Genomic DNA, 13,338 nt, shown 5'->3' on the forward strand with positions numbered 1-13,338 from the left:
AAAAAATCACTTCTTATAGTTTGCAAAAAAACACAAGTTTCTAAATTAATTAGATATAGTAATCATTTTAATATAATTGTTTCTTTTCTTTATTATTTAACATCTCAAACAAATTAGCACAAACCAGTATATAAGTAAAACATTAAGTTTCATTAGGGTTAAATGTCATATAGCCAAAGAAAGGTACTATTCTGCTAGTCTGTTGCATCACCATAACATGATTAATCTATACCTTGACTGATTCACAGTCATAAGATATCTAAGGGTCAATAAAAAAATATTCTGCTGTTCAGTTGATGTATCAATAGATAGAGAGAGATAACTGATACCAGAATGATGGTATTATATTTAGAAACCTCATCAAGATAAGAACCAATGAAAACAAGTTGAAAGATTTCCTGCGGCCAGAAGTTAAACAGACCAGAATTGTTATTGGTTTGTGACCACAGTCTAAAAAGTAATTTATGGGTGAAAAGCGAGCTTGTTTTTTTATCGTACCATTACGCTTTAATGTGGGAAATATTACTTCATTCTACGTGTTTTACAAGTAGATCTATGAAATATACATTTCCAAATAAATATGAAATACACAGAATCGCAACAGGAGATAATCTATTTTTAATCTAATCTAAATTTATTTTTATAGCTCTTTGGTATTTCTTAATTCTGAAAGTCACTGTTTTGAGCAAAATAACTATATTTTCCTTTTATGTATAACTAGCTTTTATCTCAACTGGTCACATTCCTTGACTATTGAAACACTTTACTAGAGCTGTCACAAATGTGATTCATGCTTTCACCTGGACGTGGTTGACATATAGAGTAAAACAACACAGAACCATAATCCAGGAAATTAAAGAGCATTTAAAAATCTCTTATGTACAACTAAGTATCAATATTGATCATTACTGAAAGTTTGAATAAATTATATGAAATAATGAATGACGAATTCAGATCACAAGCATTTCTCTATATATCATATAGCTCGCCAGCTATATTGCGAAAACGGCGTTCCATAAATGCGATAAACCAATCACATATTGGTAAAAAATCACATGATATCACCCATTTCCCCATGTGCTACACTACTTGTTGCATTCCAATATACCTGTGGCCTTCAGGCCGCAGGTAATGAAGCTGCAATATTTGGCTGCCGAAGCTCAAAAAGTAGTCCCAATTTTTTTCTGCTTCTTTTACTATTACAATCATCTATGCAAATTAAATCAGTAAATACTTTAACAAATCCCCCCTTGTACTGTACATACAGATATTATTAGCACTCTAAATGTTCAATTCAGAACTTAAGTATACCAAAGGAAATTGCCCATGAATATTAAAATTTGAATGAACAGTAAACAGGAAGTTCTTTCTTGGAGGAAAACAAAATGGAGATAAACTTTGTTGCTAGAAATTTTAAAATGGCTATTAGGTCAGAGACCACCAATTCCAAAAAGTACAGGGAACTTACTGGGAATGAGGTAAGTGTATACCTGGGAATAAGGTAACGTCTGTGCGTTCTGATTGGTCAGTCATGTAAACAAACCCAGGAAGTGATTATTTTTTCAAAATTGATATTTTTTCACTGCATTTACAGTATTTTATTATACATTTTGACAAAATTTGCTACATTTTATGTGTATTGAAAAAAAGTTTTATCAAACGAATTTCTCCCGCCATGTCAATGATTGTAAACAGGGGGTCATCTCATTCACACGAAAAATTACTTAAATAAAGTATCACTATTCATATTGTTTTTCGTCCGATATTTGGTAGAACTAAGATAGTTCTTGAAAAACTTGTAATTAGAAATACATGTTTCGATGTATGGAAGGCCGTACACGCCATAATGTTACAATGTAAGTCTATGGGAAAACAATTGGTGGTCTCTGACCATTAGACAGACATTAGGTAAGTCTCTTATACTAATTTATTTCAAAAAGTAATTTAATTCAGAACACAACAAGATTAGAAAATACTAGATGGAAACAGGAACTTTATCAATCACAGAGACAGTTTCACCTGATTACAGGTATTTTTTGTCAGGAATTTACTAACATTATAGTGCCTTTAAACAGCAATATATTTATATCTTTTAGAAACTTAATGTTTGTTTTTTTCTTGTAGAATTTTTAGGTAATTAGTACTGTGATGGCTATATATCTATGGCTTTACAAGACTGTCCAAACACTTAGTCACAAAAATATTTTTCAGAAGAAATGTGTTTATCTGAAGTATGTCCTCAGAAACACATATGCATGAATCATGATCAGTGACCACACTGCAGAATAGATTGGGATCACAGAGAGACATCATCAAACAGATCACATATGTTTCAATATGGTAAATATTTTAACAAACATTGCAATTAGTGTTAAATTGGATAATCACTGTATACTTTTGATTTTTAATTATTCCCCTTTTTGCATTTCCATGTGAAAGCTATTGGAATATGATATCCAAGATATATAAATGATCAATACTGCCTGCTATCTTGCATTCAAGCTAGATCACCTGAAATTGATCAACCTAAATTTCTTTGGGACAATAGTATTGCTGCATGCTTATAAGACAGTCAAATCTTGGAAGCAACAGCAAAGACCCAAGCCCTAAGGTTGTAATTTTTACAACATTGGTGCCAATCAATTTGGGTGATTTTCCAATTTTAGTAGCTAGGTACTCTGGCAAAAGATAGAGTTGACAGAAGCTTATGGAACAGTTAAATACAAACTGAAATTTACATCTGTGATAACAGTTAATATAGATAATCTTATATTGTTTAAATTATAAGCTCACCTGTCACAAAGTGACAAGGTGAGCTTTTGTGATCGCGCGGTGTCCGTCGTCCGTGCGTCCGTAAACTTTTGCTTGTGACCACTCTAAGGTCACATTTTTTGTGGGATCTTTATGAAAGTTGGTCAGAATGTTCATCTTGATAATATCTAGGTCAAGTTCGAAACTGGGTCACGTACCATCAAAAACTAGGTCAGTAGGTCTAAAAATAGAAAAACCTTGTGACCTCTCTAGAGGCCACATATTTCACAAGATCTTCATGAAAGTTGGTCAAAATGTTCACCTTGATGGTATCTAGGTCAAGTTCGAAACTGGGTCATGTGCCGTCAAAAACTAGGTCAGTAGGTCTAAAAATAGAAAAACCTTGTGACCTCTCTAGAGGCCATATATTTCACAAGATCTTCATGAAAATTGGTCAGAATGTTCACCTTAATGATATCTAGGTCAAGTTCGAAACTGGGTCACGTGCCATCAAAAACTAGGTCAGTAGGTCAAATAATATAAAAACCTTGTGACCTCTCTAAAGGCCATATTTTTCATGGGATCTGTATGAAAGTTGGTCTGAATGTTCATCTTGATGATATCTAGGTCAAGTTCGAAACTGGGTCACGTGCCTTCAAAAACTAGGTTAGTAGGTCTAAAAATAGAAAAACCTTGTGACCTCTCTAGAGGCCATATATTTCATGAGATCTTCATGAAAATTGGTCAGAATGTTCACCTTGATGATATCTAGGTCAAGTTCGAAAGTGGGTCACGTGCCCTCAAAAACTAGGTCAGTAGGTCAAATAATAGAAAAACCTTGTGACCTCTCTAAAGGCCATATTTTTCATGGGATCTGTATGAAAGTTGGTCTGAATGTTCATCTTGATGATGTCTAGGTCAAGTTCGAAACAGTGTCATGCACGGTCAAAAACTAGGTCAGTAGGTCTAAAAATAGAAAAACATTGTGACCTCTCTAGAGGCCATACTTGTGAATGGATCTCCATAAAAATTGGTCAGAATGTTCATCTTGATAATATCTAGGTCAAGTTCGAAAGTGGGTCATGTGCCATCAAAAAGTAGGTCAGTAGGTCAAATAATGAAAAAACGTTGTGACCTCTCTAGAGGCCATACCCTTGAATAGATCTTCATGAAAATTGGTCAGAATGTTCACCTTGATTATATCTAGGTCAAGTTTGAAACTGGGTCATGTGCCTAAAAAACTGGGTCAGTAGGTCAAATAATAAAAAAACCTTGTGACCTCTCTAGAGGCCATAGTTTTCATGGGATCTGTATGAAAGTTGGTCTGAATGTTCATCTTGATGATATCTAGGTCAAGTTTGAAACTGTGTCAACTGCGGTCAAAAACTAGGTCAGTAGGTCTAAAATTATTAAAATCTTTTGACCTCTCTAGAGGCCATATTTTTCAATGGATCTTCATGAAAATTGATCTGAATGTTCACCTTGATGATATCTAAGTCAGTTTAGGCCAGTAGGTATAAAAATAGAAAAACCTTGTGACCTCTCTAGAGGCCATATTTTTCAAGAGATCTTCATGAAAATTAGTGAGAATGTTCACCTTGATGATATCTAGGTAAAATTCAAAACAGGGTCACGTACCTTCGAAAACTAGGTCAGTAGGTCAAATAATAGAAAAACCTTGTGACCTCTCTAGAGACCATATTTTTCAATGGATCTTCAATGTTTATCTTGATAATATCTAGGTAAAGTTCAAAACTGGGTCACATGAGCTCAAAAACTAGGTCACTATGTCAAATAATAGAAAAAACGACGTCATATTCAAAACTGGGTCATGTGGGAAGAGGTGAGCGATTCAGGACCATCATGGTCCTCTTGTTTTTATATTAATGATTAGTGATTAATGATTGTTATTTACATGTATTTACGTTGTCATTTCAGAAATTGTTGGAAAGAAGTTCCCGAACTTGACTCTAGTGCTTCTAAAGCTGCCTTAAGCCAACAAAACTCCAAAAATGTTGTTTTTTTTAGCTCACATGTCACAAAGTGACAAGGTGAGCTTTTGTGATCGCGCGGTGTCCGTCGTCCGTCCGTGCGTCCGTAAACTTTTGCTTGTGACCACTCTAGAGGTCACATTTTTCATGGGATCTTTATGAAAGTTGTTCAGAATGTTCATCTTGACGTGCCATCAAAAATTGGTCAGAATGTTCATCTTGATGATATCTAGGTCAAGTTCGAAACTGGGTCACGTGGGGTTAAAAACTAGGTCAGTAGGTCTAAAAATAGAAAAACCTTGTGACCTCTCTAGAGGCCATATATTTCACAAGATCTTCATGAAAATTGGTCAGAATGTTCACCTTGATGATATCTAGGCCAAGTTCGAAACTGGGTCACGTGGGGTCAAAAACTAGGTCAGTAGGTCTAAAAATAGAAAAACCTTGTGACCTCTCTAGTGGCCATATTTTTCAATGGATCTTCATGAAAATTGGTCAGAATGTTCACCTTGATGATATCTAGGTCAAGATCGAAACTGGGTCATGTGAAAAACCTTGTGACCTCTCTAGAGGCCATATTTTTCATGAGATCTTCATGAATATTGGTCAGAATGTTATCTTGATGATATCTAGGTCAAGTTCGAAACCGGGTCACGTAGGGTCAAAAACTAGGTCATTAGGTCTAAAAATAGAAAAACCTTGTGACCTCTCTAGAGGCCATATTTCTCAATGCATCTTCATGAAAATTGGTCAGAATGTTCATCTTGATGATATCTAGGTCAAGTTCGAAACTGGGTCACGTGGGGTTAAAAACTAGGTCAGTAGGTCTAAAAATAGAAAAACCTTGTGACCTCTCTAGAGGCCATATTTTTCATGAGATCTTCATGAATATTGTTCAGAATGTTCACCTTAATGATATCTAGGTCAAGTTCGAAACTGGGTCATGTAGGGTCAAAAACTAGGTCAGTAGATCTAAAAATAGAAAAACCTTGTGACCTCTCTAGTGGCCATATTTTTCAATGGATCTTCATGAAAATTGGTCAGAATGTTCACCTTGATGATATCTAGGTCAAGATCGAAACTGGGTCATGTGTGGTCAAAAACTAGGTCAGTAGGTCTAAAAATAGGAAAACCTTGTGACCTCTCTAGAGGCCATATTTTTCACGAGATCTTCATGAAAATTGGTGAGAATGTTCACCTTGATGATATCTAGGTCAAGTTTAAAAGTGGGTCTCGTGCCTTCAAAAACTAGGTCATTAGGTCAAATAATAGAAAAACCTTGTGACCTCTCTAAAGGCCATGTTTTTCAATGGATCTTCATGAAAATTGGTCAGAATTTTTTATCTTGATGATATCTAGGTCACATGTGCTCAAAAACTAGGTCACTATGTCAAATAATAGAAATAACGATGTCATACTCAGTTGAACACTGGGTCATGTGGAGATAGGTGAGCGATTCAGGACCATCATGGTCCTCTTGTTTGTATAAACTGTCAATAAATTATTACATGTATTTAATAAATTTTGAACTTAAACAGAAATAATTATTATTTTTCTCGAGAAATTTCCTGGGATCCTGGTTTTCTTAGATTTTCCTGGGATTTTCCTGGATTCCTGGTTTTCTTAAATTTTCCTGGGATCCTGGTGTTCCAAGACTTTCCTGGTTACCAGGTAGATTCCAAGATTTTCCTGGCTACCAGGTAGATTCTAGGATTTTCCTGGTTACAGGTAGATTCCAGGATTTTCCTGGTTACCAGGTAGATTCCAGGATTTTATATTCCTAGATTATCCTGGAATATTCCTGTTCCAATACTGCGCCTGGTATTTTCCTGGTCCCAGGACCAGGCGTTTCCTGAGAAATTCCCAGGAATATTTCCCAGGAAATTCCAAGGATATTCCTGGGAATTTCTACATGGGAGGGCATGTTCAATTTCATCACTGTACCAGCGCTTTAAACAATCATCAGATATTTACTAGTAAGTAACTAGTATTCACAATATGTTCACTGACCAATTATTGCATTTTCGAGAGATTTAAAGTATAGCACTTAAGTAAATAATTTCAAATAAATCGTACTTTCTTTAGCCCGGGAACAGTGAAAAAGTTGATTTCATAATCAGTATGACGTATAATTACAGCAGAAACACATTACATAAAAATTGCCAACTATTAAGTTCATTTCCGAATATCTTCGTGAATCTCCTAAAAATCTCTGAGAGCCTCATCTCGGACAGCGCTAAAATCAGAAATTAGCGGTCTCGCGAGAGCGCTAATTCACGTCCACGCATTAATTAGATATTTCACCAAAAATTGCGTAATAAATGTACGCCTACAGTACTAGACCAACTCCTCATAGCAATCAAGGGGGAAACATTAAAAACTAGGCTATATCATGTATATAGATGTAGAAGACGGACTGAACAGTAACAAAATATAACTGATTTACAAACAAGTCGCCACGCCAGAGAGATATGTGGAGAAGCTGTACATCAGCCTTGCAGTACTGAACTTGCCCTGAAAATAACTGCAAAATAAAAATTAAGCTAAATCCAAGATAAGTGTCCTGTTTGCATAAAATACTCTACGTTTTCCCCATACTCTTGATAAAATTTGCCCACGATCTAATATAAACTGCGCCATACCGGCTCCCCCAATAACAGATCATTACTGGCACTACCGGCACTGATCTAAAAGTAGATTAAAACCGGCACCATACCGGCACCACTAAAAATAGATCACTGCACCAGCGGCACCAATCTGAAAATCTAAAAATAGATTAAAACCGGCACCATACTGGCACCACCTAAAAATAGATTAAAACCGGCACCACAGCATTGCTAAAAATAGAAACTGGCACCAAGCCAGCACCAGGAGTATCCCAGAAAGCCATGTAAAAGCCAAACCGGCCTCATACAGGCTCCGGCACCGGCACCAACCGGCACCAGAGAGTATATAAGCAGAATGCAGCGTCAAACCAAAATGCAAACCAAACTTGCCTAGTCATTACGGTCAAGTCCTCTAAAGAAGCTCACAACTGCTGAACGAAACCGGTCAGGGAAGATATCTAACCAACAAGAGAGCATGTCCTCCATGGCTCACACCCAGCCACAATATACTAGAAGCAACTAGGGTCATGCAGACCTACTCTGCAGCAACTCCAACTACGAATCCCACCTCTGGGAGTAACTCCAGCATCGGCAACTATCTATGCAACCACACACTTGCCTCTAGCTACGCCAGCATGACAGTTACCGCGGGCACTAACAATACAGCACCGCAGAACAGAGATTGAAAGCCAAATAGCTCAAAAGATGAGGATAACCATAGACATATCTGATATATGTATGTAACTTTAAAAAGAAGCAACATAGATCCTAAGTATATTATGTAAAGTCTCAAGTCATTAAAGACTACACACTAAACGTGCAGCGTAAGTATATCTAATCAAAATCATTGAAATCATGCAGAATGACCCAGAGACAGCAAATAACACAAAAATATAAGATGTAACAGGTAATACAGTATCAGTCTCTTGGATCCACGAGCTTCATACTCTCAACCTAGTAGGGATAAATATTTATGGATAGAATGGGAATACTCAGCCATTTTATATATCTTATATAGGAAAAAACTTTAAAAATCTTCTTGCCTTAAACTGCAAGGCCTAGGCTTTTGATATTTGGTATGTTGCGTTGCCTTGTGGTCCTCTACCAAAATTGTCCTGCCCTGGCGGTCCCAAATAGACTTATATAGGGAGAAAAAAAATCTTCTTGTCTAAAAGGTCAAGGCCTAAGCCTTCGATATTTGATAAGTAGCATTGCCTAGTGGATTTCTAACAAGATTGTTCAAATTATGCCCCAGGGGTGAAAAGAGGCCCCTCCTTGGGGGTCACTTTTTATATGAGTTACATAGGAATAAAAACTTAAAAAATTATCAGATCATATTTCCTGGGCTGTTTAATTATAATTACCTGATGACCACAAGCAGTTAGGGGTCACTTTACTGTGACCTTGTCCTACTGACCTACTTTCTTGTATTTAGCTCACCTGTCACATAGTTGAGGTTTGTGATCACCCTTAGTCCCTCTTCAGTCCGTCCGTGTGTGTGCCAGCAATTCCACAATAGTGGTTTCATTTATGATTTTATTTTAACCAAACATGCACACAACTTGTATCACCACAAGATCTTGGTTCCTTTCTTGAACTGGCCAGATCCCATTATGGGTTCCAGAGTTATGGCCCCAGAACTTTTTAGGGCCAACATTATTTTGACCTTGTCTGTACAATAGCAGCTTTATCTATGATTTGATTTTTACCAAACTTGTATCACCATAAGCTCTCTGTTTCTTTCTTGAACCGGCCAGATCTCATAATGGGTTCTAGAGTTATGGTCCCTGAAAGGGCCAGAATAAGCTATTTTGACATTGTCTGCAAAATAGCAGCTTCATTTATGATTTGATTTTAACCAAACTTGCACACAACTTGTATCACCACCAGATCGTGGTTCCTTTCTTGAACTGGCCAGATTCCATTATGGGTTCCAGAGTTATGGCCCCTGAAAGGGCCAGAATTAGCTATTTTGACCTTGTCTGCACAATAGTAGCTTCATTTATGATTTTATTTTAACCAAACTTGAACACAACTTGTATCACCATAAGATCTCGATTCCTTTTTATATGCCCAAAGGGACGTATTATGTTATCGCATCGGTGTCCGTCTGTCTGTCTGTCTGTCTGTTGGTTAGCAATTTCCCTTCCGCTCTGTAACTCTTGAACCCCTTGAAGGATTTCAAAGAAACCTGATGCAAATGTTCATCTCATCGAAACGCAGAGCGCATGTTTCAGATGGCTCACTTCAAGGTCAAGATCACACTTAGGGGTCAAAAGTCATATGACTTTGTTTTGTGTGTATATTGCTCTGCATTTGCAGTGCTCTTGTTTTTATTTGGCAGATCCTTCTTTTTTTCACTTACAATAAAAATTTTATGCCCCCAAAGGGAGGCATATTAGTTTTCAACTGTCCATCCGTTCGTTTGTTCATTAGTTCGTTCGTTTGTCATAATGTTAACTTTTTGCATGAAGGCACTTAACTCGCGAACCACTGCACCCAGGACCAAACTTCACATGCTGATAGTACTTATTGAGTACACGACCCCTACTGACTTTGGGGTCACCAGGTCAAAGTTCAAGGGGCCAATGTTAACTTTTTGCATGAAGGCACTTCACTTGCGAACCACTGCACCCAGGATGGTAGCTAGGCCTTCAAACTTCACATGCTGATAGTACATATTGAGTACACAGCCCCTACTGACATTGAGGTCACCAGGTTAAAGGTCAAGGTCACAATGTTAACTTTTTGCATGAAGGCACTTTACTCGCGAACGACTGCACACAGGACCTTCAAACTTACATGCTGATAGCACTTATTGAGTACACAGCCCCTACCGACTTTGGGGTCACCAGGTCAAAGTCACAGGGGCCAATGTTAACTTTTTTCATGAAGGCACTAAATTTACTCGCGAACCACTGCACCCAGGACCTTCAAACTTCACATGCTGATAGTACTTATTGAGTACATGACCCCTATTGACGTTGGGGTCACCAGGTCAAAGGTGCTGCGGGGGCATTTGTCACCATTAGTGACAGCTCTTGTTTTAATTACTTCCCTTTTATGTTACTGTAAATAGCTTATTTAGTAACTTTTATATTATTGGCCATAGGGAAAAACTGAGACCACTTTTCTGTGGTACAACATGGATCCAATTTTTAGGTGTTTTTTGACATAAAATTCTGTGCCTTGTTTACATAAACCTTCTTGTATGAAACTACTGGCCTGCTTTGAAAATAATTATACCCCCACAAAACAAAGTTTAGGGGCGGGGTATATAGGAGTGAGCTCGGCGGTCGGTCCGTCCGTTGGTTTTTGTGGTTTCCAGATGATAACTCATGAAAGGCTTGACCGATTTGAATAGTTTTTGGTACACAGGTGTAATATTAGAAAATACAGGTCAAGTTTGAGGTCAAAGGTTAAGGTCACAGTGACCCTGAACAGTTAAACGGTTTCTGGATGATAACTTGAGAACGCTTGGGCCTGTGATCATATATATTGGTACACAGGTGTAACATCATAAAATACAGGTCAAGTTCAACTTTGGGGTCTGTAGGTCAAAGGTCAAGGTCACAGTGACTCGGAACAGTTAAATGGTTTCCGGATGATAACTTGAGAATGCTTGGGCCTAGGATCATATAAGGAAAAGCTAGTTAACACTTTATAGGCCACATTTATGACCATATCTTAATGAAACTTGGTCAGAATGTTAATCTCGATGATCTTTAGGTCAAGTTTAACTCGAGAACGCTTGAGCCTGTGATCATAAATTTTGGTACACAGGTGTAACATCATGAAATACAGGTCAAGTTTGACTTTGAGGTCTGTAGGTCAAAGGTCAAGGTCACAGTGACTCGGAATAGTTAAATGGTTTCTGGATGATAACTTGAGAACGCTTGGGCCTAGGATCATACAAGGAAAAGCTAGTTAACACTTTATAGGCCACATTTATGACCATATCTTAATGAAACTTGGTCAGAATGTTAATCTCGATGATCTTTAGGTCAAGTTTAAGTCTGGGTCAGGTGGGGTCAAAAACTAGGTCACTAGGTCAAATCAAAGGAAAAGCTTGTTAACACTTTAGAGGCCACATTTAAGACTGTATCTTCATGAAACTTAGTCAGAATGTTAAACTTGATGATCTTTAGGTCAGATTCAAATCTGGGTCAGAAACTAGGTCACGGGGTCAAATCAAAGGAATAGCTAGTTAACACTTTAGAGGCCATATTTATGACAATATCTTAATGAAACTTGGTCAGAATGTTAACCTTGATGATCTTTAGGCCAGTAGGTCAGGTGAGCGGTACAGGGCCTTCATGGCCCTCTTGTTTTAATTAAATACTTTGTCACAAGCAAGATCTATTTAGGTCAGTCGGCCTCAGGTGAGCGACTTGTGCTTCTTGTATTATATTATTAGTTAATTAGCATGTGTCCTTTGCATATATATTGTATTATTCCCCTTTACCCAGTAAAGTCATTTTTTTACCTTGCTTTGGTAAACAAGAGGGTCATAATGACCCTGGATCCCTCACCTGAGTAAACAAGAGATCACAGAGTGATCTTGGCGCCCACCAAGTGCCATTTTTGAGTGTTCCAAATTTCAAGACTTACTGACTAGCTCAAGGTCAAATTTCATTTCCATACACAACACTGTGCATGTGGTCCAAACTCGAAAGCTGTAGCTCGAGAAATGTGAAAGTAGGTCACTAGATCAATCTTAAGGTCAAAGTTTAATTCGGTACACAAAACTATGCAAGTGGTCCGAATTTGAAGGCTTAGCTTGAGAAATGTGTAAGTAGGTCACTAGGTCAAAATCAAGGGTCAAATTTCACTTCAGAACACAAATCTATGCATGTGGTCCAAATCTGAAGCCTGTACCTTCAAAAATGTGAAAGTAGGTCACTAGGTCAATGTCAGGGTCAAAGTTTGTTTCGGTACACAATCCTACGCAAGTGGTCTAAATTTGAGGCCTGTAGCTACAGAAATGTGAAAGTAGGTCACTAGGTCAATCTTAAGGTCAAAGTTCATTTCCGTACACAAAAATATGCATGTGGTCCAAATTTGAAGGCTGTAGCTTGAGAAATGTGAAAGTAGGTCACTAGGTCAAAATCAAGGTCAAGTTTTATTTCAGAATACAGAACTATGCATGTGGTCCAAATTTGAAGCTTGTACCTTCAAAAATGTGAAAGTAGGTCACTAGGTCAATGTAAAGGTCAAAGTTTGTTTCGGTACATAAAACCATGCATGTGGTCCAAATTTGAAGGCTGTAGCTTGAGAAATGAGAAAGTAGGTCACTGGGTCAAAATCAAGGTCAAATTTAATTTCGGAACACAAAACTATGCATGTGGTCCAAATTGAAGACTGTACCTTCAAAAATGTGAAAGTAGGTCACTAGGTCAAAATCAATGTCAAATTTCATTTTGAAACACGGAACTATGCATATGGTCCAAATTTGATACCTGTACCTTCAAAATGTGAAAGTAGGTCACTAGGTCAAAATCAAGGTCAAAGTTTTTTCAAGTGCACAAAACTATGCATGTGGTCCAAATTTGAAGGTTGTAGCTACAGAAATGTGAAAGTAGGTCACTAGGTCAAAATCAAGGTCAACTCATGTCAAGGTTCATCTTGCCACTCAAAAATATACATGTGGTCCAAATTTGAATGTTGTAGTTATTGACAAGAAGATTTTAAAAGCTTTTCCCTATATAAGTCTATTTTGAACCATGTGACCCACGGGGCGGGGCCATATTTGACCCTAGAGGGATAATTTGAACAAACTTGGTAGAGAACCACTAGATGATGCTACATTACAAGTATCAAAGCCCTAGGCTTTGTGGTTTGGACAAGAAGATTTTCAAAGTTTTTCCCTATATAAGTCTATGTAAACCATATGACCCCAGGGTGGGGCCATATTTGACCCTAGGGGTATAATTTGAACGATCTTAGTTGAAGACCACTAGATGATGTCACATACAAAATATCAAAGCCCT

At 37.5% G+C, this 13,338-nt stretch overlaps 1 long non-coding RNA gene across 1 annotated transcript; it reads left to right on the forward strand.

Annotated features, from left to right (window-relative positions):
- Positions 1 to 1,051: 1,051 nt before the first annotated feature.
- Positions 1,052 to 4,923, forward strand: LOC123550183 (uncharacterized). Its single transcript, XR_006686206.2, has 3 exons — positions 1,052 to 1,429; positions 1,898 to 2,340; positions 4,690 to 4,923. It is a non-coding gene; the product is annotated as an uncharacterized LOC123550183 (long non-coding RNA).
- The last annotated feature ends 8,415 nt before the right edge of the window (positions 4,924 to 13,338 follow it).

The sequence above is a fragment of the Mercenaria mercenaria genome, chromosome 6 (assembly GCF_021730395.1).
Source record: "Mercenaria mercenaria strain notata chromosome 6, MADL_Memer_1, whole genome shotgun sequence".
Lineage (NCBI taxonomy): Eukaryota > Metazoa > Mollusca > Bivalvia > Venerida > Veneridae > Mercenaria > Mercenaria mercenaria.